Raw genomic sequence first — 27158 nt, 5'->3', positions numbered from 1 at the left:
ACTTTGAGCTCTACTTCAGACTACTTCCAGTTTGAAGCCAACCAAAGTCTTCTCTTTTTCATTAGTAACTCTTTCATCCTATCAATTAACACCAGGAAACAACCAATAAAACCATACATATTATCGCAATCTCGCTGGCATGCTAGAACTCTAAACTGTGCCAGTGAACTTATAAGCTTCATCCCTCCAGTGTTTAGAACCAACATACAGTGGACCCCCGGTTAACGATATTTTTTCACTCCATAAGTATGTTCAGGTGCCAGTACTGACCGAATTTATTCCCATAAGGAATATTGTGAAGTAGATTAGTCCATTTCAGACCCCCAAACATACACGTACAAACGCACTTACATAAATACACTTACATAATTGGTCGCATTCGGAGGTAATCGTTATGCGGGGGTCCACTGTATTAGAAAGTAGTATTCACTGTGTCAAAAAAAAAAAAAAGAAAGAATTAGTGTGCAATTCCTACCAGAGTATACTCTCAGAGGGGACCTTTAAGCTTAGTGTGTGCTCACCTATTTGTGGTTGCAGGGGTCGAGTCTAAGCTCCTGGCCCCGACTCTTCACCGGTTGCTACTGGATTCTCTCTCTCCCCGCTCCATGAGCTTTATCAAACCTCGTCTTAAAACCATGTATGGTTCCTGCATCCACTACATCACTTTCTAGGCTATTCCACTGCCTGACAACTCTATGACTGAAGAAATACTTCCTAATATCTCTCTGACTCATCTGTATCTTCAACTTCCAATTGTGACCTCTTGTTTCTGTGTCCCCTCCCTGGAACATCCTGTCTTTGTCCACCTTGTCTATTGTGAGCAGTATTTTATATGTCGTTATCATGTCTCCCCTGACCCTCCTGTCCTCTAGTGTCGTCAGGCCAATTTCCCTTAACCTTTCTTCATAAGACATTCCCCTTAGCTCTGGAACTAACCTTGTCGCAAACCTTGCACTTTCTCTAGTTTCTTGACGTGCTTTAGCATTATCAAGTGTGGGTTCCAAACAGATGCTGCATACTCCGGTATGGGCCTGACGTACACAGTGTACAGTGTCTTGAACGATTCCTTATTAAGGTATCGGAACGCTGTTCTCAGGTTTGCCAGGCGCCCTTATGCTGCAGTAGTTATCTGGTTGATGTGTGCTTCCGCAGACATGCTTGGTGTTATACTCACTCCAAGATTTTTCTCCTTGAGTGAGGTTTGCAGTCTTTGGCCACCTAGCCTATACTCTGTCTGCGGTCTTCTGTGCCCTTCCCCGATCTTCATGACTTTGCATTTAGCGGAATTAAATTCGAGAAGCCAGTTGCTGGACCAGGTGTCCAGTCTGTCCAGGTCTCTTTGAAGTCCTGCCCAGTCCTCATCTGATTTAATTCTCCTCATAAACTTCACATCGTCTGCGAACAGGGACACTTCTGAGTTTAACCCTTCCATCATGTCGTTCACATATACCAAAAATAGCACTGGTCCTAGGACCGACCCCTGTGGGACCCGCTCGTCACAGGTGCCCACTGTGATACATCATTACGTACCATGACTCATTGCCTCCCTGTCAGGTATTCTCTGATCCATTGCAGTGCCCTTCCTGTTATATGAGCCTGATCCTCTAGCTTCTGCACTAATCTCTTGTGAGGAACTGTGTCAAAGGCCTTCGTGCAGTCCAAGAAGATGCAATCAACCCACCCCTCTCTCTCGTGCCTTACTTCTGTTACTTCATCATAAAACTCCAGAAGGTTTGTGACACAGGATTTTCCTTCCATGAATCCATGCTGGTTAGCGTTTATACTCTTGTTCCGCTCCAGGTGCTCCACCACTCTCCTCCTGATAATCTTCTCCATAACTTTGCATACTATACACATCAGTGACAGAGGTCTATAGTTTAGTGCCTCTTTTCTGTCTCCTTTTTTAAAAATGGGAACTACATTTGCTGTCTTCCATACCTCAGGTAGTTGCCCAGTTTCCAGGGACATGTTGAAGATTGTGGTAAGTGGCACACACAACATATCCGCTCCCTCTCTAAGGACCCATGGGGAGATGTTGTCCGGTCCCATTGCCTTTGAGGTATCGATGTCCCTTAGCAGTTTCTTCACCTCCTCCTCATCTGTATGTATGTCATCCAACACTTGTTAGTATATTCCTTGCTGGTGTCCCAATCTGGTCTGTCCCCCAAGAGGCCTTCCTGTCTCCACTGTAAATACTTCCTTAAATCTCATGTTGAACTCCTCACATACCTCTTGATCGTTTCTTGTGAGTTCTCCACCTTTCTTCAGCCTTATCACCTGGTCTTTGACTGTTGTCTTCCTCCTAATGTGGCTATACAGTAGTTTCGGGTCAGACTTGACTTTCGATGCTATGTCATTTTCATACTGTTGCTGGGCCTCCCTCCTTATTTGTGCATGCTCGTTTCTGGCTCTTCTACTAATCTCCTTATTTTCCTGGGTCCTTTGCCTCCTGTACCTCTTCCATTCTCTGGTGCACTTAGTTTTTGCCTCTCTACACCTTTGGGTAAACCAAGGACTTGCTTTGATCTTCCTATTATTTCTGTTTCCCTTGGGAACAAACCTTTCCTCTGCCTCCTTGCACTTTGTTGCCACATATTCCATCATCTCGTTTACTGATTTTCCTACCAGGTCTCTGTCCCACTGAACCTCCTGCAGGAAGTTCCTCATGCCTGTGTAGTCCCCCCTTTTGTAGTTTGGCTTTTCCCATTCAGTTCCTGTTACCTTCTCCACTTGTAACTCTACTATATAATCAAAACTCAGAACCACGTGATCGCTAGCTCCAAGGGGCCACTCGTAAGTGATGTCCTCAATGTCTGAACTGCTCAGGGAGAACACAAGATCCAGTCTTGCTGGCTCATCCTCCCCTCTCTCTCTGGTAGTGTCCCTGACATGTTGATGCATGAGGTTTTCAAGTACCACATCCATCATCTTGGCTCTCCATGTGGCTCCAGGTTTTCCCAGTCGATCTCCCTGTGGTTGAAATCGCCCATTACCAGTAACACTGCTCTGTTCGAGTGAGCTCTTCTTGCCACCTCAGCCAGTGTGTCCGCCATCGCTGTTTTCTTCATACTCCTCTCTTGGCCTCCTGCAGTTCTGTGGTGAGTTATACATCACTCCAATGACTACTTTATGTTCTCTACACTGAATTGTACCTACTATGTAGTCTCTTTCTCCAATCACGTCCATGCCTTCCATTTCCTCAAATCCCCATCGGTTTTTTATGAGCAGTGCAACTCCTCCTTCCCCTCTACTCCTTCTATCTTTTCTCAGGATCTGATATCCCGGTGGGAAGATTGTGTCTGTTATTGTCTCAGAGTTTTCTTTCTGTGACTGCTATGACGTCTGGGGATTTCTCACTGATTCTTTTGTGCCACTCTTCATGTTTATTCGTTATTCTGTCAGTGTTTGTGTACCAAACTTTCAGCTTCTTTTCTATCACTGTGGTCCTGCAAGAATATTGGGGTTGGGGAGCGGGAGCCTTGGTGGGGGCCTATGGGAGGCTGTGGTGTAGGTGGGGTTTGTGATGATGGGGGTGGGGTCAGAATGCCCATAAGGGACAGCTGTTGGGGTGAAGTTTGTGATGTGGGTGTTGCTGGAAGAGGGAACAGTGAGTGGGTTGTGGTTTGGGTTGCTCAGTTGCGTTGGGATTGTCGCGGTTGGAGTCTTTCGGTGGGAGATTCTGCGGGGTGTGTTTGCCCTTCCTCCTGTGTCTGGGTCCTGCTCATCTTCATCATCGCCTCTCGTTCCTCCTTGCGTCTCTGTACCCTCTCTTTCAGTGTAGTCCTTTCTTCTTGTGTTCTGTCGCGATGCAGGTATACTCTCTGGTACCTGTTTGTCCCTCAGTCATGCTTTCTCTTGCAGAATCCTGGGTCGAACTGATTCTTCCTTGAAAATTACTTTGACAGGCCATATCCTTCCACTCGCAAACCACCCAATTCTCTGAAAATTTGTCACCTGGGTCATATCGCCCTCACCTATTGTTCTGAGGTTTGAGGTTCTGGCCAGAGCTTTGGTAAGAGGGGAAGGGGGAAGAAGGATGGGTAAGGATGGAATTTGGGAAAGGTTGGGGAGGGAGGAGGGGTAGGTGGGGTTATAAATGGGTAGTGGCCTATCCACTTTGGTCTAATTTGAATATGAGTGTGTGCATATTGTAGATATTCACCAGAGACATCTTGCAGTTATGGGGGAGGTACTTTAGTTGTTTAGCTCTTATGCCTGATGGGCCAGGAGCTGTGTTTCTCAGTCGCCCTATGACTTGGGATACTTCTCTGAGCGTGACTGGTCTGGTGAGGGGATGTTCGTCTTCAAGGGTAGTTGTGTCAATTGATGGTACAGGATGAAAGTCTTGTAGGTTCTCATCCCGCCATTGGTTGACCCACTGGTAGTGGGTGTTGTTAAATCTTCTGCTGTCGTTGTGTGAGATAATGTTCTCCCATATTTCACCCATCAGCTTGGCTTGGTCCAGTGGGTCATCAAGTAGGGTAGTCACCACCTCACCATCTTCGTCGGTGAATGAGTGAGTGAGGTGTTGAGTGGGAGTGTGGTTGGCCCCTAGTAGTCTGCGGATCGTGCTCCAGAATTGATCTGGGTGGCGTTTGTACTGGTTAGCTTGGCGCACCAGATAATCCCAAAGATCTCTTTTATGTTGGGTTATTAGGGCAATTAGCTCTCTTCTCGATCTTAGTAGGGCTTCCCGGGAGGGTTGCCCTGTGAGGAAGTGTCTACTACATTCTAATTGGTACCTGTTCATTCTGTCCTTGATTTCCCTAATTGGTTTGTATTGTTGGTAGATCTTGGATGATGTTAGTGTACAGCAAGCTTGTGTGACCTCTTTGATTCTGGCATGAAGGGAGTTAATTGCCCCGTCTATTGCATTGCAGGGCAGGTCTTCGAGAGAGATGGTTTGATCATTACCTAAGAAGGCTCTAAAGGGGTCGAAACCTAGCGTTTTCAGGTTGGGTTTGGGGGGGGGTGTACGGAATGGAGTGGGCTGTAGCTTGATTACCACGGGGATGTGATCTGATCCGACGTTTCCACCTGGAGAGACTCTACAGTGGAACAAGTTGCAGTCTATGCTGGTGAGGACTATGTCTGGGGTGCCTGGGTGGAGGCCCACTAATGACTTGAAGAATGGGCCTTGGAATTTGAGGTCTTTCACGGCCATTATGTGGTATAGTTGTTTCCCCTTGTGGTCACCTTGGGGCAGGGTGGCTCGACAATTAAAGAGAGTAGGATGGTGGGCACTGAAGTCCCCAGCTAGGATGGTGGGGATATTTCTATTGAGAAGTCGGTGCAAGGGAATGGATTCGATATACGGTTGTCTGGGAGGGAAGTACCCTGTGATTGCTAGGAGTCTCCCGTGTGATGTTGGCACTTCAACTGCTAGGACGTTGTCCTCGTCGACATTTATGTTGCGGAATTCATGCCCCTGCTTCACTAAGATGGCCACCCTACTGTTGGATCCCCTGGATTTCTCGAGAGTCGAGTACCCACGTATCTTTATGTGCTGGTCAGGTCTGGCTGATGTTTCATTTAAGAGGATAATGTCTGGGTTGTGGTTGCAGAGTTCAAGTTCAAGGAGGTAACGGTTGTTGAAGAAGTGTTGGATGTTGATTTGCAGAATTGTGATCCCCATTATTGTACATGTTTGGCGGAGTTGCTGTGCACAGTGGATGGGTGTTTGGTAGTGCAGTCATGTGGCGGTTGTGTGCGCTTTCTGTTAGGAATGCGGGAGGGAGGGGAATTATAATCTTGGGTGGACTTCTGAGTGGAGAATTGGTCGTCGTCTGTGCTGTTGGTGACGGTGATATCTGATGACGAGTCTGAATCGTCGTTAGGCCTGAGGGGTGCATCAGGTTCGGAGTTGTTTTGGATGGTTGAGACGTCAGTCTCATCGGTTGTCGACGATGTCGACATTGGGGACATTGGAGGTTGAGTGAGGAAGGTTAAGTCTTGATATGAGTCTTGTTGCTCAGAGGGTATCTCGCACGGGGTGGCGGTGGGACCAGGTTGGTCCATTGGGTCAGCCTCAGTGGTGGTTGGTTGTGCATCGGTTAGTGGTGCAGATGTAGGGGTTATTGGTTCCATGCTGGTGGATGGTTGGTCGTGTGCGGGGATATGGGTTGAGGGGCTCATGTATGGGCACACTGAGTCGGGGATGATTATGGCTGAAGTGCCATTTGCAATGAACAACTCATTGAGGATGGTGCAGCAGAGGTGGTCATTGCCCTTGGACCATTCTTTGGCCAGCATGAAATATGCAGTGCTCTTCATTATCCCTTCTTGGATGAGACTGGAGGGGATGGGGTAGGAGGGAGGCCCTTGGGGTTGGTGGGGGTCTGGAGTGCAGAGGGGGTGGGGGCCTGGGGGGCTTGGGATCCAAGAATTGTGTTGCGATGTAGTGGCAGTAAGAGCATTGTTCGGCAGGTTGGGGAAAGATTCGTGGGACATGGGGAGGGGGAGATTGAGCAGCCTTTTGTTTGGCATTGGCCAGTTTTCTGTTTTCAAGGGCTTTACGGACTACGGTTTTCCTGGTAGGGCAAGTAGGTGAGACAGCATGGTGGGACCCACCACAGAGGATACACTTGGGTTTGTTTGTTAGTGCAGACCTTGTATACGTGGGCATCTGCACAAATGCTGCATACAGGATTCACTCTGGTGCATTTGTTTGTGTTATGACCAAAGTGGTAGCATTTGAAGCATTGGATGATGAAGACAAATCTCTCCATGCTGACTTGGTCTGGCATGCATTTGGTGCCAAAGCATTTCAGGCCATGGTCACATACGTATTTGGCTTCCTCAGGTGTATCAAAGATAAGTTTCAGTGATTGCTGATTGTCAGAGTTCTTGGCAAACTTGTAAGCCTTGAGAACCGTGAATTCGGAGTTGTCTTGGTTGATTCCGTCCACGAGCTCGACGTCAGTGTATTCACGCATGATGCTGTTGATGCGTGCAACACCGAGCGCTGAGCCTGGAAGTTGTCAGGTGGGATGGGGGAAATGCCCTCATCAGCGAGTTTGTCTAGAACGTCTCTTTTTAGAAGGTGGAGTAGCTCCTCTTCCGAGGAGAGCAGTAGTACTGCACCAGAGTGGGTGGTGAATATGTCCACAGGTGCAATGGTAGCCTTGCTATGAATGCGGTCTAAAATATCCCTTTTGGATTTCGGGTCACCAGTGACCCGAAGTCTCACTCTTACATTGGGCATCTTGCCCAGCTAATTTAAAGCTGACTCAGATAATATGCTGAAAAGAAATCAGTTGCCTGTGTGTGCTGCATCCTAATTCCTATTTCGACTGACTTATGAAGGACAGCCCCTAAGATAGCCTAGCCCTCGAGGGTGTGAGGGGAGACAGGGCCCGAGGCAAAGATCAGCCAGATTTTAAAAAACCACATGGGCTACTGGATGGTCAAAATGCCTTGGAAAGTTAGTAGGATAGCAGTGTTAGTAGAGGGTTCTGTGGATAGGCCAGTGTATAGGGTTGGGTAATGGGAGGGGTTGAGGTGGGGAAGGATGAGGATGGGGTTGGTGGGGGAGAGAGGGAACAAGCAGGCTGATCACCGCCTTACCCTCTTGATGGGATGGGGCTCGAAGTGACTGCAAGCAAGTTTCCTCTCAGCTCTGGCCAAGACAACTCAGGATAACCCAAGAAAAATCTCGAGTAACAGTGTTCAGAGTTGCTCTGTTCTCTAATTACTCAGGATAACCGAAGAGCAGGAGTGGCGACATCTTCTCTCCACGGCGCCTGGACAGCGGACTCGTGTCTATTGTTTTCATGATGCCCTCAATCATTTTTTCCTCCTGTTTTGTTTCTTCGAAGTTGTCCCCCTTGGCATGTTGGAGCCCATAGAATAGATAGAAACTGACCTCTCCCTTTCCTCCTCCCACTGAGTCTCCATTTGCATCCTCTGAGGTGTTTTGTTTCCTTCCAATGAAATGTTCTTGCCTTCAGTCCCTGTCCTATCTGAAACTTCTTTTCTCAGGGAACTGTCTTTCATGATCAGCTGTTTCTTGCTACTGCAGTTGGCTGTTAGTCTCTGCATATAACATACCTTCATTGTCTTCGGACCTGTCATTTGATCTTAGTATGCTCCTCGTCTTTTCCCTGGCCCCACGTGGGTCTGATAGGGCCTTCGCGAATGGCATATCTCTTTTGTTTCTTACCGTCCCCTTGTCTGTGCCTGACATAGAATTTCCTGTTGTTGCATCTGAATTGTCATTTGTCTCTCTAATCTGTTTTAGGCTTTTCAGTTTCTCTTCTAAGCACTGTATCCTAGTTTCTGCTTCTAAAACTTGTAGCTCCAACTTCCTGCACTCTTCAGCTATCCGCTCCTCAATTATCTTGCCAAGCTCTTCTATCTTCCTTCCCTGCTCTTCTATCTTCCTTCCCCACTCTTCCTCCCTTTTTTGGAGCTCTAACTCCCAATCTTTCCTCCCTGGTTCGTCCACCAGATCTCTGGTTTTCCACCCTCTAGGGCCACCCATTTTTGTTTTTTTTGTTTTTTATTACCACAGAAAGAAGCTTATGTATTTTACCACAGAGAGAAGTTTATGTGTTTTCAGGGTGTGTGTGTGGGGGGGGGGGAGGGACAAGGCTATAGGAGAGAGAAAATAAGAGGGGGAAGGCTAGAGGAGGGAGAGAGAGAGTAAGAGGGAAAGAGTTAAAGGGTAGAAAGAGGGAGAGAGAGGAGGGAGGATGGGGGTGAGGGATAAGACTAGGGGGGGGAGAGAGAAATGAGAGGGGGGAGAAAGGGTAGAGAGAGGGAGATAGAGAGAGAGAGAGAGAGATGGAGAGGGAGAGAGGAGGGTGAGGGAAATGGCTATGAGAGAGAGAAATGCCAGGAAGGGGGAGAGAGAAAGATAGAAAGAGAGAAGGGAGAGAAGGCTAAAGAGAAGGGTGGGAGAGAGGGGGGAGAGGTGGGGGAACATGAGGTAGGGGGAGAGAGAAAGATAGAAAGAGGGAGGGGAGAGAAGGCTAATGAGGAGGGTGGGAGAGAGAGGGGGAGAGGTGGGGGAATGTGAGGGAGGGGAGAGGTGGGGGAATGTGAGGGAGGGGGAGAGAGAAAGATAGAAAGAGGGAGGGGAGAGAAGGCTAAAGAGGAGGGTGTGAGAGAGAGGGGGAGAGGTGGGGGAACACGGGGGAGGGGGGGAGAGAAAGATAGAAAGAGGGAGGGGAGAGAAGGCTAAAGAGAAGGGTGGGAGAGAGGAGGGGGAGAGGTGGGGGAACACGAGGTAGGGGGAGAAAGATAGAAAGAGGGAGTGGAGAGAAGGCTTATGAGGAGGGTGGGAGAGAGAGGGGGAGAGGTGGGGGAATGTGAGGGAGGGGGAGAGGTGGGGGAATGTGAGGGAGGGGGAGAGGTGGGGGAATGTGAGGGAGGGGGAGAGGTGGGGGAATGTGAGGGAGGGGGAGAGGTGGGGGAATGTGAGGGAGGGGGAGAGGTGGGGGAATGTGAGGGAGGGGGAGAGGTGGGGGAATGTGAGGGAGGGGGAGAGGTGGGGGAATGTGAGGGAGGGGGAGAGGTGGGGGAATGTGAGGGAGGGGGAGAGACAAAGACAGAAAGAGGGAGGGGAGAGAAGGCTGAAGAGGAGGGTGGGAGAGAGTGGGGGAGAGGTGGGGGAATGCAAGGGAGGGGGAGAAAGACAGAAAGAGGGAGGGGAGAGAAGGCTGAAGAGGAGGGTGGGAGAGAGAGGGGGAGAGGTGGGGGAATGCGAGGGAGGGAGAGAGAGAAAGATAGAAAGAGGGAGGGGAGAGAAAGATAGAAAGAGGGAGGGGAGAGAAGGCTGAAGAGGAGGGTGGGAGAGGTGGGGGGATGCGGTCAAAATCCAAGGGTCAGCTGTGTGGGTGTGTGTGCGTACTCACCTAGTTGTGGTTTCAGGGGTCGAGACTCAGCTCCTGGCCCCGAGTGTGTGTGTGTGTGTGTGTGTGTGTGTGTGTGTGTGTGTGTGTGTGTGTGTGTGTGTGTGTGTGTGTGTGTGTGTGTGTGTGTGCACATGTGTGTGTGTGTGAGCACATCAGTTGATTATGTATCAACAATGCTAGAACTTTTAGCCAGAGGAGAGTCTCCAAGATAATAGTGTCATACATACAGGTGACCCTCCACATTCACAAGGATTAGGGGATCAAGAACCTCACAAACGTTGAACATTCGCAAATGTTTGGTGCCCAAACATATTGTAGGGAAATATAGTACACTGGAGCCTAGGGTAACGATGCCATCGGATAGCTATAAAATCAGACACCGATGTGTTTTTGTGTAAAAATATTGATTCGCCAATTATGAAAAACTCAGTTAAGGACATACGTCCCAAACGTGTCCGCGCTGCCTAAGCCCATGTACAAGGTAGTGTACCATTCTTTACAAGCCAGGGAGGATGATTCCACGTGTACAGCGATTGATAAACAAGGGTTGAGGCTCAACCGTTCGTCACTGTAGGTGCTGCCAGAAATCACCGGTTCTTCAACACGCAAGTTATACTTTTGTATCAATCAAATCACATATTACTCGGGTAGATAATTTCAAGTAGATCCTTCATGTGTTAGCCCAAATCACCGACCAGTATGTTTTAAATAAGTGACCCACTGATCAGATCAGATCGACTGGTCCAAACCCTTGATGGTCCGAACCCTTGACTGGTTACAAACAGTTTCGTTGGACAATAAAGCAGACTGTAAACGGATGGGGTTGTAGGCGCCCTTATCAAACACAAACAATAAATATAAATCAGGAACATACACGGTAAGCTGTCCAATATACAAGTACAGTTAGAAATAGAAATACAAATAGCTAGAGCTTCATTTAAGGAGGTTATTAATAGAGTATTCAAGAGGTTGCTAGTAGAATTACAGTAAATCAACCATTCAAATCATTATGAAGCTCTGTGTAGTCTGCAGTCAATCAAACAAACAGGCTTCCACATGGATAAATTGTCATTTTTGTGGAAATGGGTGTCACGCCCCTTGTGCAGATATCCAAGAACTAGGTACAATCAGTATTAAAACAGGGAAGTGTTTTTGGGTATGCCCAAATGAGATAAATCTGTGGACTAAAATCACAAGGGTATTAAAAGAAGATAACATCAAAGCTGCTTTCATAGACAACCTGGAAGCTTTCTACAACAGATGGGAGCATAAAAAATCTGGGCTGAATGGTACTGCCCTTGATACTGGCCATGTAGTCAGAAACTGTAAGGCTGGAGGTGATGTCCTGGTAGTCAGTAAATGTGGGGCTGATAGTGCTGTCCTGGGAGACAGTAATGGTGAAGCTGGAGGTGCTGTCCTGGGAGACAGAAATGGTGAAGCTGGAGGTGCTGTCCTGGGAGACAGTAATGGTGAAGCTGGAGATTTTGTCCAGGTAGTCGGGAATTACACGCAGGAAGGAATACATATAAATGACCTCATAAGGGACAGGAGCCGTAGTGGGGAAACAAGTGTAGTCAAAGATAAGATGAAACCAATATTGCAAACTAGAAATACCACAGGAAATAGCAAACAAGAGGACTCCACTAGCAATAGTGAGGAAATATTACCAAAAACAACTGGTGGGAGCTCCATTGTTGGTGCTAGGGAGGATAGGAATAAGACAGGGAAACATGCACCAACAGGGAATACAGTCACAGAAACCCAAGGCAAACAAAAACCAAGCCTGTGCACATACTATGCACTTGGTATCTGGATACATGGGAAATCTGGAAAAACAGACGGGACGTGCAACTATGACCACCCAAGAAAATGCCATGCCCATATGACAACAGGAAAATGCAAACTCCCTTCCTGTAAGCTTTTTCACCCTGAAATGTGTACCTCTTCAGTACAGGAAAGACTGTGCTATAACTTAAATTGCCAGGCACACCATCTAAAGGGGACAAAAAGATACAAAACATCCAGGCCATGGGAAAACCTGGGTAGCCACAGCCACTCAAGAGGGAGAGGTTTTTTAGTGCCAGGAAGGAAAAAAAACTGGCAGGAAATGGCAGAAATCATACACCAAATCCAGTCATTCCTGGAGTGGAACCACAGTCGATGGCCTCCACTCCAAACCAACAGATACAGATACTAATGCCGGAAAAAAAATCCCCCCCCCAGTACCAACAATACCACCAGTCCGATGACATTCTTCTTTGCAAATATACAGGGTCTAAAGCCAGCAACAAACAACAAAATACCTTTCATCCGTGGACTGCTTGCAGAGGCAAAGGCAATGTTCGCGGCCTTCACTGAGACCCACATAAAGGATCACTTGGACAACGAAATATGGATCCCAGGTTACAACCTATACAGATGTGACAGAGTGAACAGGCAAAAGGGGGGGGGGGGTTGGCCTGTACATTGCAGATCACTTGTTTGCACATAACTGCTTAATGCCTCAAATGATGTAGTGGAAGTTTTAGCAGTAAAGGTCGAGAACCAAAACCTAGCCATTGTGGTAGTCTACAAGCCTCCGGATGCAACATCCCAGCAATTCCAGGAACAGCTGTTAAAATTGACCACTGTCTGGAAAATCTTCCAGCTCCTGCACCCAACATCTTGCTCCTGGGGGATTTCAACTTAAGGCACCTAAAATAGAGGAATACAGCAAATAATATTGTTGCAGTAATAACACCAGGAGGCAGCTCTGATGAAAACTCACACTCACACGAGCTTTTAAATCTCTGCACAAAATTCAATTTAAACCAGCAAATAATAGAGCCTACTAGACTGAAGAATACACTAGACCTCATCTTCACTAACAATGATGATCTGATAAGAAATGTCACCATATCAAAAACAATATACTCAGATCACAACGTAATTGAGGTTCAGACATGTATGCGTGGAGCCCCAGACCGACATAATGAGACTAGTCACGAGGGAGCATTCACCAAATTCAACTTCAATAACAAAAACATAAAGTGGGACCAAGTAAACCAAATCCTAACCGATATAAGTTGGGAAGATATACTAAGCAACACAGACCCCAACTTATGCCTAGAACAGATTAACTTGGTGGCACTCGATGTATGCACAAGGCTTATTCCTCTAAGAAAAAGGAGGAGTAGATGTAAAATAGAAAGAGACAGGCGCTTCCTTTACAGGCGATGGAAAAGAATAACGGAGCGGCTAAAAGAGTTCAATATATCTGAAATGCGTAGGAACACACTGGTCAGAGAAATAGCAAGCATCGAACTTAAGCTAAAGGAATCTTATAGGAGTCAGGAATCGCGGGAAGAACTAAAAGCCATAAATGAAATCGAAAGAAACCCAAAGTATTTCTTCTCCTATGCCAAATCGAAGTCGAGAACAACGTCCAGTATTGGGCCCCTACTTAAACAAGATGGGTCCTACACAGATGACAGCAAGGAAATGAGTGAGCTACTCAAGTCCCAATATGACTCAGTTTTTAGCAAGTCGCTAACCAGACTAAGAGTCGAAGATCAAAATGAATTTTTTATGAGAGAGCCACAAAATTTGGTTAACACAAGCCTATCCGATGTTATCCTGACGCCAAATGACTTCGAACAGGCGATAAATGACATGCCCATGCACTCTGCCCCAGGGCCAGACTCATGGAACTCCGTGTTCATCAAGAACTGCAAGAAGCCCCTATCACGAGCCTTTTCCATCCTATGGAGCAGGAGCATGGACACGGGGGCCGTCCCACAGTTACTAAAAACAACAGACATAGCCCCACTCCACAAAGGGGGCAGTAAAGCAACAGCAAAGAACTACAGACCGATAGCACTAACATCCCATATCATAAAAATCTTTGAAAGGGTCCTAAGAAGCAAGATCACCACCCATCTAGAAACCCATCAGTTACACAACCCAGGGCAACATGGGTTTAGAACAGGTCGCTCCTGTCTGTCTCAACTATTGGATCAACTACGATAAGGTCCTAAATGCACTAGAAGACAAAAAGAATGCAGATGTAATATATACAGACTTTGCAAAAGCCTTCGGCAAGTGTGACCATGGCGTAATAGTGCAAAAAATATGTGCTAAAGGAATAACAGGAAAATTCGGTCAATGGATCTATAATTTCCTCACTAACAGAACACAGAGAGTAGTCGTCAACAGAGTAAAGTCTGAGGCAGATACGGTGAAAAGCTCTGTTCCACAAGGCACAGTACTCGCTCCCATCTTGTTCCTCATCCTCATATCCGACATAGACAAGGATGTCAGCCACAGCACCGTGTCTTCCTTTGCAGATGACACCCGAATCTGCATGACAGTGTCTTCCATTGCAGACACTGCAAGGCTCCAGGCGGACATCAACCAAATCTTTCAGTGGGCTGCAGAAAACAATATGAAGTTCAATGATGAGAAATTTCAATTACTCAGATATGGTAAACACGAGGAAATTAAATCTTCATCAGAGTACAAAACAAATTCTGGCCACAAAATAGAGCGAAACACCAATGTCAAAGACCTGGGAGTGATCATGTCGGAGGATCTCACCTTCAAGGACCATAACATTGTATCAATCGCATCTGCTAGAAAAATGACAGGATGGATAATGAGAACCTTCAAAACTAGGGAGGCCAAGCCCATGATGACACTCTTCAGGTCACTTGTTCTATCTAGGCTGGAATATTGCTGCACACTAACAGCACCTTTCAAGGCAGGTGAAATTGCTGACCTAGAAAATGTACAGAGAACCTTCATGGTGTGCATAACGGAGATAAAACACCTCAATTACTGGGAGCACTTGAGGTTCCTAAACCTGTATTCCCTGGAACGCAGGCGGGAGAGATACATGATTATATACACCTGGAAAATCCTAGAGGGACTAGTACCGAACTTGCACACGAAAATCACTCACTACGAAAGCAAAAGACTTGGCAGACGATGCAACATCCCCCCAATGAAAAGCAGGGGTGTCACTAGCATGTTAAGAGACCATACAATAAGTGTCAGGGGCCCGAGACTGTTCAACTACCTCCCAGCATACATAAGGGGGATTACCAACAGACCCCTGGCAGCCTTCAAGCTGACACTGGACAAACACCTAAAGTCGGTTCCTGACCAGCCAGGCTGTGGCTCATATGTTGGTTTGCGTGCAGCCAGCAGCAACAGCCTGGTTGATCAGGCTCTCATCCACCAGGAGGCCTGGTCACAGAACGGGCCGCGGGGGTGCTGACCCCCGGAACTCTCTCCAGGTAAACTCCAGGTAAACATGCAATATACTTTGTATTATTTCATTGTTTTTAGTACTTGTAACTACTAAATAAGCCACCATTGGCCGAAAGAAAGTTTCTAGTGCCATCCCTGTGGTAAAGAAGGAAAGAAGCACAACAAAACTCAAGAAAAAACTCGTAGCAAAGTATCACAGTGGAGGAGGAAGAGAGGGGTGAATGTGCCTTCTGCAGTGATTCTACGATATGTGCGATACTAAAGCAGCAGATATCGATAAAGGCTATAGTGCCAGCCAGCGATAAAGTGTAGAATTAAGTGTAGCAAGTAAGTTAAGCATGTAAGCGATAGAAAAACGACATGAAGGTAACTCTCCAATGTTGTTGTATGTGTATCGGGGCACTGAACATACGCCACCCTGCTACGTATCTTCCACCACTCTAAATCTCTGCCAGCATCTCCTCCATCAAACTAATTAAACTAACATCTCCTCTAAGTGTGAGGGAAAAGTTCAATAGATAGGAGTAGCAAGGGAGTATATAGTAACAATAGTTTCATTGCCGGCTACTTGTTAAGGTAGGGTAAGTCAAGCTCCCGCTATTCCCGCCTTTTTTCCCCCACCCCGAAAGTGATAGCTTGATTGCCGGCTGCTTGCTAAGGTAGGGTCAGTCTAGCTCCCGCTATCCCTTCCCCTCTTTCTTACCCCCCCCTCCCCCGTATGGGGCTCCGGTCCAAACAGTAATCACTAGACTCACAGCTCCCAGCACTACTGTAAGTACATGCCTGCCTTGTATTCTAGTGGGTTTATTGGTTGAAAGCTTCACTTTTGACCAATAATAAACTCAGTCCTTTCAGTCTTGCTCTAAGTTGACTGTTGTAATAATCACCACATCTTTTAGGTATTGTACTTATCATGGAGAGTGATTTCTTAAGCAGTGGGTAACCTGTCTATCTTTCCAGCTTGGATGACAGAGGGGGTCACCTGCCAATCAACGAGTAGAATTGATGGAGATGGACTAACGTCCTGAGACTTCCCCTTTTTGGATTTAATTACCTGTGCACCTGTATGAAATTGCAGGACGTAACCCCTCATCATTGCAGCGATAAAAAACCTGCTTTCCTGTCATCGGGATAGAATACTCAAGGCTATATTGTGAAGAACTAGCCAGTGGGTTGTAACCAACACCTGCGACCCCCCCCATCATCGGCAACGGCTACGATTTCAACAAGCAGTGTCACCAACACCAGACACCCAAGTTTTATATTAGCATTGAATTCAGTTATCATTTATATTTTTCATTTTTCATTTTCTTTAATGTAGGATTAATATTTCATATTTAAGTGTTTTATATTTTATATTTTATATAAAATAAAGTGTTTATGTTTGTCTGTTATTATTTCTTTTTCTATTCATTAATTTTCCTGAGGAGCAGCCAGCCTTGGTAATACTGTCTGAAGTTATTACAGGGCTGAGTAAGCCTTCACAAGTGGCGACCTTGCCAGGATCAACTCTACTGAATCAAGATACAATTCCATCTCAAATCTACCCTTGGAACTTCAACGCCGCACACGGTTACCACCAGCCATGAGTAATCATTCTCTATGGTAGGACTACAGTACAGGTATTTAAAAGATTTGGTGATTATTATAGTCTCAATTTATTGTAAGTCAAGTCAAGGCAGGAATACTAGATAATTCTGCCATCTATTTTTGTGTGAGCTTGAAACACTCTGAAGGATTAGACTCTAGGGACCCGAGATTTTTCAGTGACAATTTGTTTCATTGAGCTCTTTATTTTATCAAGGGAACTGTCGTTGGACACTCTTGATTTGTTGGTGAGAAGATTGGATGGCCAAGTGACCCCATTCTACTTACTGTTTGCTCGGAGCTGGCATAGAACCCCTCATTTTAATTAATACATATTGTTTAATTGAAGTAGGGATCGAGCCCTCTGATTTATTTACAGTTTGAGCAGAGCAGGAATTGAACCCTCCGTTTTCTTTAATACCCGTTTCATTTCCCCTGATAGTTTAAGTTATTCTTGCAAATATGGAGGAATACCAGTTTTGGATGAATGCTGGAAGTTAGGAATAACAGGGAAAAATTTAGAATCTTTCATTAGTGCTAAGATCCAGGAAAGACTTGAAAGAGAGAGAATTGAGAGAGAAGAAAGACAGTTAGAAAGGGAAAGAGAAGAGAAAAAGGAGAGAGAGAGAAATGAGAGAGAAATCCAGGAAAGACAGTTAGAAAGAGAGAGAGAAGACAAAAAGGAGTGTGATAGACTTGATCGTGAGGAGAGAGCTAGAGTACGTGAAGAACAAGTTAAATTAAGAGAACTTGAGGAAAGAGGAAAGAATAGAGAACGTGAGGAACAGGCTAAAATAAGAGAACTTGAGGAAAGAGCAAAGGATAGAGAAGTTGAGGAAAAAGCTAGAGAACGTTAGGAAAAAGCTAGAGAGCATGAGTTAATAGAGAGAGAAAAGGATCGCGAGCTCGAAAAATCTTGCCTAGAATTAGAGAATAAAAGTTAACTCTTACACAACAACAATTAGAGGAAGGAGTAATTGAACATCATGCAGCTAGTGCACATATTCCAACACCTACTTTACCTCCCTTCACAGAGGGGAAAGACAACTTCATACATTATCAGGTTTGAAAATACCGCTACCCTCTGTGAATGGCCTGCTGACACCTGGGCTACCAGGTTAGGAATGTTATTTTCCGGAACAGCTTTGAATATCTATGCAACTTTGTCGCAGGATATTATATGTAATTATAACCTACTGAAGAAGGCAATCCTTAAAGCATACCAAAAAAACACTAATTCTTACAGGAAAGATTTCAAATATGCCACCTTACAGCCTGGCCAGAACTTTCAGCAGTTACAGGTAACACTCTTTCATTTGTTCGACTTTTGGATAGAGAGTTCAGGAATTGATCACAGTTATGAATCTCTTAGAGACTTCATGGTTGCTGACCAGTTCCTGACAGCTCTTCCTCACCAGATACGAACATTCATTAGAGAACGTAACCTGATTAAAGCTGAGGAAGTCGCTGAGGCTGCTGACCTGTATGCTGAGGCTCACAATTCCTATAAAGACCTAAAGGGATCGAACCCTAAGGGCAAGGGTTCATCAGACCTTAAGAAATCAAAGCCTCTAGTGGAAAGTAAAATGACTTCTTTTATTCCTGTTTGTCATTTGTGTGGTGTTAAGGGACATAAACGTCCCGATTGTCCTTCTAAGAAGGTCCAAAAAGTTGGAAGATGTTTTAAAGACTGTAATGACCAAGCACCCTTCTGTTCAGGAACAGTTAATGGACTTAATGTATCTACCATTTTACGAGACACTGGATGCACATGTATAGTAATTTCTGATAAGCTGTTCCCCAACCTTAAAGAAACTCATTCCTCTGCTATACTTTCAGACTACTTGGGCCGTACGGACACTTTTCCTACCATCCATTGTTACATTAGGTCTAAATGGTTCACAGGTTGGTCTGAAGCCGTACTGGCTCCCATCACTCCTTGCTCCGTACTAATAGGTAATGTAAAAGGTGCCATTCTTCCTTCTGAGGTTGACCTTTCATCACCAAAGGTGGACATAAGTGTTTCAGATCCTGTTCCTGTAGAATCAGAGAAGCCCCTCAAAAGTTCAGATGAGACAATGTCTCGTGAGATTCATGTGGGATTAAAAACCAGTGATGCTACTCTCGAAAGCGAGGTAGTAGGATCACCGGTTCACTTGTTAGATGAAAGTGAAGATATCACCTCCGATACCATAAATGTCTTGACTAGGGCTCAGACAAAAGCCCAGGCTTCTCCTACTGTCCATCCTTTGATTTTCCCTGACTTTAAGCCTTCAGATATATCGAAGGACTCCTTTGTCAATTTACAACGTAATTGCCCTTCTCTTCAGAATTGCCATAATGCCGCTAAACAAAATCAAGTTATCCAAAGGAAAAACTTTTCATATAAATTTGAATATATAAAAGGTATCTTGTACAAGTCAGTATTCAAATTAAATTCAGATGAGATAAACTATTCCATCTTAGTTGTTCCAAGTCAATGCAGAGAGACTGTTCTTAAAATGGCTCATGACCTGCCAGTGGCCGGACATTTCTCGCATCGTAAAACCTTAAATAAAATTAGGGAAACCTATTTTTGGCCAAAAATGTCCTCAGATGTCACTACCTATTGTAGATCGTGTAAAGTTTGCCAACTGTCATCCTCCCGAGGTATCAGGCGAGTGCCTATGGTCAAAATGCCAGTCTTTACGGTACCCTTTGAAAGAATAGCTATTGACATCATTGGTCCTTTGTCACCACTTTCATCTGGGGGACATAGATATATATTAACATTAGTTGATTATGCTTCGAGTTTCCCTGAAGCCATACCCTTAAAGACCATAACTACTACAGAGGTGGCTGAAGCCCTTTTGTCCATCTTCTCCAGAGTGGGCATCCCTAGAGAAATTTTGTCTAACCGTGGGACACAATTCACATCTGACTTAATGCAACATCTATACCAACTTCTGGGAGTGAAGCCTCTCTTCACCACACCCTATCATCCCAGCTGTAATGGGAGGATTGAGCGCCAGCATTCGATTCTCAAGTCCATTTTAAGGAAACTTTGCTCCCTTAAACCTAAGGAGTGGCATCGTTACCTACCCTGTGCTTTGTTTGCCATGAGGGAAGTTCCCAGTGACTCTTTGGGGATTTCACCTTTTGAACTTCTCTATGGTAGACAGGCCAGAGGCCCATTGTCCATCTTTCATGACTTATGGACTAATGAGGAGGTGAGTGCTGAGGTTCAGTCTTCTTACCAGTTTCTCCTTGACCTTAGATCCAAACTTGAGGAGACCTCTGACACAGTTTTGAAAAACCTAAGCTTGTCAATGGACCGGTACAAAGCCTATTTTGATTCCAAAAGTCAGAGGAGAAGTTTTAAAGTAGGGGATGAAGTTCTGGTACTTTTGCCTACCAAGTCAAATAAATTAGGCCCATATAAAGTATTAAAAATTTGTGAGAAAGTTAACTACCTCATAGAAGTCAAGGGGAAACCAAAACTTTATCATATCAACATCCTTAAGAAATATTACCGAAGAAATTCGGTTAACTGCCTTAATAACTTTGACTTAGTTTTTCCACACGAACTTGATAAGACAACTGAAGAATGTAAGGTGTGCGTAATTGACACCTCTAACTTAGACTATGATGAAGAACTACATGACTTGGTGACTCTCGACCACTCGGACGCAACCAACATTAATATTAATGAATCTTTGGATGACCATAAGAGACATGAACTACTTCAATGTGTGAGTAACTTTTGAGATGTCTTTACTGATATTCCAGGTGTTACCTCCACAGTAGTCCATAAGATTGACTTAGTGACGGACAATCCTATCGAACGAAAATTATACCCAGTTCTAGTTCACCTTAGGGATGCATTTGACCGAGAGGTAGACAAATTATTAAAACTAAAGATCATTGAACCTTAAGCATCTTCATATTGTTCACCAGTAGTCATGGTTAAGGAGGAGGATAATTCATATAGACTTGCTATTGACTTCAGAGGCCTTAATGCTGTAACTCAGTGGGATGCTGAGCCTATGTCCTTAATAGATAGCAATCTACACAAATTTTATGACTCTTCCTTCTTTTCAGAGATTGATATTGCGCAAGCATATCATCAAGTAATGTTAGATCCTTCTTCTAAGCAGTACACCGCTTTTCCTACACACCAAGGACTGATACAATATAGAACTATGCCCTTCGGTTTGGTAACTGCCTGTGCTACCTACGTGAGACTGATGAGAAAGGTCTTGGGTAATATGCCAAATGTTTCAGTTTATTTTGATAACATTTACGTAATGACATCCACGTGGGGCGAACATATCCAAACATTGACATCAGTTTTGCGTAGGTTACGCTCACATGGCCTCATTGCCAAGCCGAAGAAATGCTTCCTTGGGTATAACAAGATTAGATATCTTGGACTGATACTTTCTAATAACTCTCTGCAGCCTCTCCCCAGTAAGATCAAAGCTTTATTAGAATTTAAATTCCCCAAAACCAAGAAGCTCATGCGTAGCTTTCTTGGTTCTGTAAATTCTTATGCATGGTTTATCCTGAACCTTACTGATCTTACAGGCATCTTATCCGACTTCCTTAAAAAGTCTGTGAAGGAACCTATTGAACTTTCCGACGTAGCTCGGGAAAAGTTTAATGAGATTAAAAGCATCTTTTCGAAAGACCCTATACTTAAGATTCCAGATATTAATAAAACATTTTGTTTAAGAACTGATGCCTCCAATACTGGCTTAGGTGCGGTGTTACTACAATACCAAGATGGTACTCCCTTCCCTGTATGCTTGCTAAGCTGGAAACTCCTTCCCGAAGAAACGAGATACTCCACAATAGAAAAGGAATGTTTAGCCCTTGTGTGGGGTATCTCCAAACTTAAATTTTATTTGCTGGGAAAAGAATTCATTTTAGAAACGGACCACAAACCTTTGATATACCTAGAAACTTTTAAGGGAACCAACAGTCGCCTCTTGAGGTGGACATTGGCACTCCAGGCTTTTAAGTTCCATATTGTGTATATCAATGGTTCATCCAATTATTTCTCTGACTGGTTAAGTCGTAACAGTCAGCAGAAGATTTCTTGCCTTACGCGACTTCCATATGTTAGAACTTTTTCCTCGCCTATTCTTCTTATACTCCTTGACTATAAGTCTTGGTATGGGGGAGTGTGAGGGAAAAGTTCAATAGATAGGAGTAGCAAGGGAGTATATAGTAATAATAGTTTCATTGCCGGCTACTTGTTAAGGTAGGGTAAGTCAAGCTCCCGCTATTCCCGCCTTTTTCCCCCACCCCGCAAGTGATAGTTTGATTGCTGGCTGCTTGTTAAGGTAGGGTCAGTCTAGCTCCCGCTATTCCTTCCCTTCCTTCTTACCCCCCCCCCCCCGAAAGGTGACGTGTGGGGCTCCGGTCCAAACAGTAATCACTAGACTCACAGCTCCCAGCACTACTGTAAGTACATGCCTGCCTTGTATTCTAGTGGATTTATTGGTTGAAAGCTTCACTTTTGACCAATAATAAACTTAGTCCTTTCAGTCTTGCTCTAAGTTGGCTGTTGTAATAATCACCACATCTTTTAGGTATTGTACTTATCATGGAGAGTGATTTCTTAAGCAGTGGGTAACCTGTCTATCTTTCCAGCTTGGATGACAGAGAGGGTCACCTGCCAATCAATGAGTAGAATTGATGGAGATGGACTAATGTCCTGAGATTTCCCCTTTTGGATTTAATTACCTGTGCACCTGTATGAAATTGCAGGACGTAACCCCTCATCATTGCAGCGGTAAAGAACCTGCTTTCCTGTCATCGGGATAGAATACTCAAGGCTATACTGTGAAGAACTAGCCAGTGGGTTGTAACCAACACCTGCGACCCCCCCCCCATCATCAGCAACGGCTACGATTTCAACAAGCATTGTCACCAACACCAGATACCCAAGTTTTATATTAGCGTTGAATTCAGTTATCATTTATATTTTTCATTTTTCATTTTCTTTAATGTAGGATTAATATTTCATATTTAAGTGTTTTATATTTTATATTTTCTATATAATAAAGTGTTTATATTTGTCTGTTATTATTTCTATTTCTATTCATTAATTTTCCTGAGGAGGAGCCAGCCTTGGTAATACTGTCTGAAGTTGTTACAGGGCTGAGTAAGCCTTCACACCAAGGTAAGTGTAAATATAAAAGTGTAAGTATAAGTGTATATATAAGTGTAAATATGAAAGGGCCCCAATGGAAATATGTAGGTCACTCTGACTTTTTTGGGTTATCCTAGGTACTTTACACATATGCTGCTATGTATGATAATCTATGTATGTAACTGTATTTGTGTATACCTCAATCAACTTACTTATTTATAAATTAAAATGTAAATATTTCTTATTTACAAATTAAAATGTATTTCTCATTTATAAATTACGTTCATATATTGTTTGTGGATAGTGGTGGTGGCAGAAGACTGTACGGCTTCTCTCAGTGGCCATTATAAACCCAACAACAACTCTTCCATCACTTATCCTCATATACATTATGACATATTTTAATCATTCTAAAGTATATATCATGTTTCTATGTTATTAATATTGTTCATTATGTCATATTAGATGAAGTGTGATAGACAAAATAAGCCGTAGAGTTGATAATAGCATCATATTGAAGTACTGCTCTGTCAAGCCTCCTGACAGCAGGAACGGATTAATTGGATTTCCATTATTTCTTACATGGAAAATTAATTCGGCTAACGATAAAATCGGTTAAGGACAAGCTCTCTGGAATGGATTAAAATCATTACCCGAGAGTCCACAGTAATACCATTCACTTAACCTAACAATACTGCTTCCTTAACTTATTGAACCATGAACAATCATATAACACATGAAAACATCGTAAAATACATACATGTATTGTATACATACATGTTATGGTTTAATAACAAACAATGAACAAACAAAACATTCACCATTCATAAGGTTAGGCAGACGAACTCTGATGACTTGTGATGATGATGACAATGCCGATGATGATGGTGATACCCATGAAGTTACTGATGACAGTAGACTGGAGGTGATTATATGGAGTGTAACTGCATGGCATGATGAGTCTAGTGTGCAGATTCTAACTCTTCAGTGCCTGCATCACTGCCAATAATAGGTGGTGGATCTTTGACATCTCTAGAGTCAGAGTCAGCAACAAGAGTAGCGGCAGGCTTCCTTGTATAGAACATTGTGATAGGCAACTGAAACCGTTTCCTCTTCATTTGAATTATGCTTCTATCAATGTCATTCATCATCTTCAAAACCCTTAACATCGATGGGTCTATGTTGTAAAAAATTGTTTAAGCTGTGCTGTTATTTTCACTGCTTGCCCTAGTTTTTCAAGGGTGAGGGGCTTGAGGTTGATTGGCCTCAGCAACACTCTCCTCTTCTTCATCCTCTTTCTTTCCCTGCACAATCTCCAACAACTCTTCATCATATAGGCCCAGTACATATTCTTCAACCAGTTTGCTCACCTCACCCTCCTGCATGTCCTCAAACCCTTCACCACCAACTAGCCTTGCTAACTCCACAATCTTCCTCATGGCTTTGTTAACCTTGTCTTGAGGACCAAATCCAACAAAATCACAGGGAGCATAAATACGATTGGGTGCCTGGGCATTTGTGATTGTTCGAAGTTTGCGAAAGTGGAACTCGCAAATGTGGAAGGGCAGCTGTAGTGTTATAGAGTTTATTGCTATGGTACCACAGTATATAGATAAGATAAAAAAAATATTTTTTTTTGATTACTATTATTTATCATTAACACATCGGCCAATTCCCACCAAGGCAGAGTGGCCAAAAGAAAAAAAAAAAAAAAAACTTTCATTATCATTCACCCCATCACTCTCTTGCCAGAGGGGTGCTTTACAATACAGTTATAAAACTGCAACATTAACACCCCTCTTCAGAGTGCAGGCACTGTACTTCTCATTTCCAGGACTCAAGTCTGGCCTGCTGGTTTCCCTGAATCCCTTCATAAATGTTACTTTGCTCACACTCCAACAGCACGTCAAGTATTAAAAAACTAATTGTCTCCATTCATTCCTGTCAAATATGCTCACGCATGATTACTAGAAGTTCAAGCGCCTTGCACACAAAACATCATTTACCCCCTCCCTCCAACCTTTCCTAGGCCGACCCCTACCCCGCCTTCCCTCCACTACAGATTTATACACTCTCGAAGTCATTCTGTTTTGTTCCATTCTTTCTACATGTCTGAACCACCTCAACAACCATTCCTCAGCCCTCTGGACAACAGTTTTGACAATCCCGCACCTCCTCCTAGCTTCCAAACTACGAATTCTCTGCATTATATTCACACCACACACTGAACTCAGATGTGACATCTCCACTGCCTCCAGCCTTCTCCTCAATGCAACATTCATCACCCATGCTTCACACTCAAATAAGAGGATTGGTAAAACTATAATCTCATACATTCCCCCTCTTTGCCTCCAAGGACAAAGTTCTTTGTCTCCACAGACTCCTAAGTGCACTGCTCATCCTTTTCCCCTCATCAATTCTATGATTCACCTCATCTTTCATAGACCTATCTGCTGACACGTCCATTCCCAAATATCTAAATACGTTCACCTCCCTCCAATCTGATATCCAATCTTTCGTCACCTAATCTTTTTAACCTCATAACCTTACTCTTTTCTACATTCACTTTTAATTTTCTTTACATAACCTACCAAATTCATCCACCAACCTCTGCAGCTTCTCTTCAGAATCTCCCAAGAGCACAGTGTCATCAGCAAAAAGTAACTGTGACAAATCCCACTTTGTATTTGATTTTTTATCTTTTAACTCCACACCTCTTGCCAAGACCCTCACATTCACTTCTCTTACAACCCCATCTATAAATATACTGAACAACCATGGTGACATCGCACATCCTTGTCTAAGGCCTACTTTTACTGGGAAATAATCTCCCTCTTTCCTATATACTCTAACCTGAGCCTCACTATCTTCATAAAAACTCTTCACTGCTTTCCCTAACCTACCTCCTATACCATACACCTGCAACATCTGCCACATTGCCCCTCTATCCACCCTGTCACATGCCTTTTCCGAATCCATAAATGCCACAAAAATCTCTCTAGCCATATCTAAAAACTGTTCACCTATATGTTTCACAGTAAACACTTGGTCTACACACCCCCTACCTTTCCTAAAACCTCCTTGTTCATCTATCCTACTCTCCATCTTACTCTTAATTCTTTCAGTAATAACTCTACCATACACTTTACTAGGTATACTCAACAGACTTATTTTTTTTTTTTATTATCACACTGGCCGATTCCCATCAAAGCAGGGTGGCCCGAAAAAGAAAAACTTTCACCATCATTCACTCCATCACTGTCTTGCCAGAAGGGTGCTTTACACTACAGTTTTTAAACTGCAACATTAACACCCCTCCTTCAGAGTGCAGGCACTGTACTTCCCATCTCCAGGACTCAAGTCCGGCCTGCCGATTTCCCTGAACCCCTTCATAAATGTTACTTTGCTCACACTCCAACAGCACGTCAAGTATTAAAAACCATTCGTCTCCATTCACTCCTATCAAACACGCTCACGCATGCCTGCTGGAAGTCCAAGCCCCTCGCACACAAAACCTCCTTTACCCCCTCCCTCCAACCTTTCCTAGGCCGACCCCTACCCCGCCTTCCTTCCAATACAGGCTGATACACTCTTGAAGTCATTCTGTTTCGCTCCATTCTCTCTACATGTCCGAACCACCTCAACAACCCTTCCTCAGCCCTCTGGAGAACAGTTTTGGTAATTCCGCACCTCCTCCTAACTTCCAAACTACGAATTCTCTGCATTATATTCACACCACACATTGCCCTCAGACATGACATCTCCACTGCCTCTAGCCTTCTCCTTGCTGCAACATTCATCACCCATGCTTCACACCCATATAAGAGCGTTGGTAAAACTATACTCTCATACATTCCCCTCTTTGCCTCCAAGGACAAAGTTCTTTGTCTCCACAGACTCCTAAGTGCACCACTCACCCTTTTCCCCTCATCAATTCTATGATCACCTCATCCTTCATAGACCCATCCGCTGACACATCCACTCCCAAATATCTGAATACATTCACCTCCTCCATACTCTCTCCCTCCAATCTGATATCCAATCTTTCATCACCTAATATTTTTGTTATCCTCATAACCTTACTCTTTCCTGTATTCACTTTTAATTTTCTTCTTTTGCACACCCTACCAAATTCATCCACCAATCTCTGCAACTTCTCTTCACAATCTCCCAAGAGCACAGTGTCATCAGCAAAGAGCAACTGTGACAACTCCCACTTTATGTGTGATTCTTTATCTTTTAACTCCACGCCTCTTGTCAAGACCCTCACATTTACTTCTCAATAACCCCATCTATAAATATATTAAACAACCACGGTGACATCA

General features: G+C 44.2%; 1 long non-coding RNA gene across 2 annotated transcripts in view; it reads right to left on the bottom strand.

The window, feature by feature from the left end:
* The window catches only part of LOC138855483 (uncharacterized), a 178669-nt gene that overhangs the window by 4949 nt on the left and 146562 nt on the right, over window positions 1–27158 (bottom strand). The gene's annotated exons all lie outside the window — the stretch shown is intronic.

This window comes from Cherax quadricarinatus, chromosome 96 (assembly GCF_038502225.1).
Source record: "Cherax quadricarinatus isolate ZL_2023a chromosome 96, ASM3850222v1, whole genome shotgun sequence".
Lineage (NCBI taxonomy): Eukaryota > Metazoa > Arthropoda > Malacostraca > Decapoda > Parastacidae > Cherax > Cherax quadricarinatus.
This window is presented reverse-complemented; position numbering and strand designations above follow the sequence as displayed.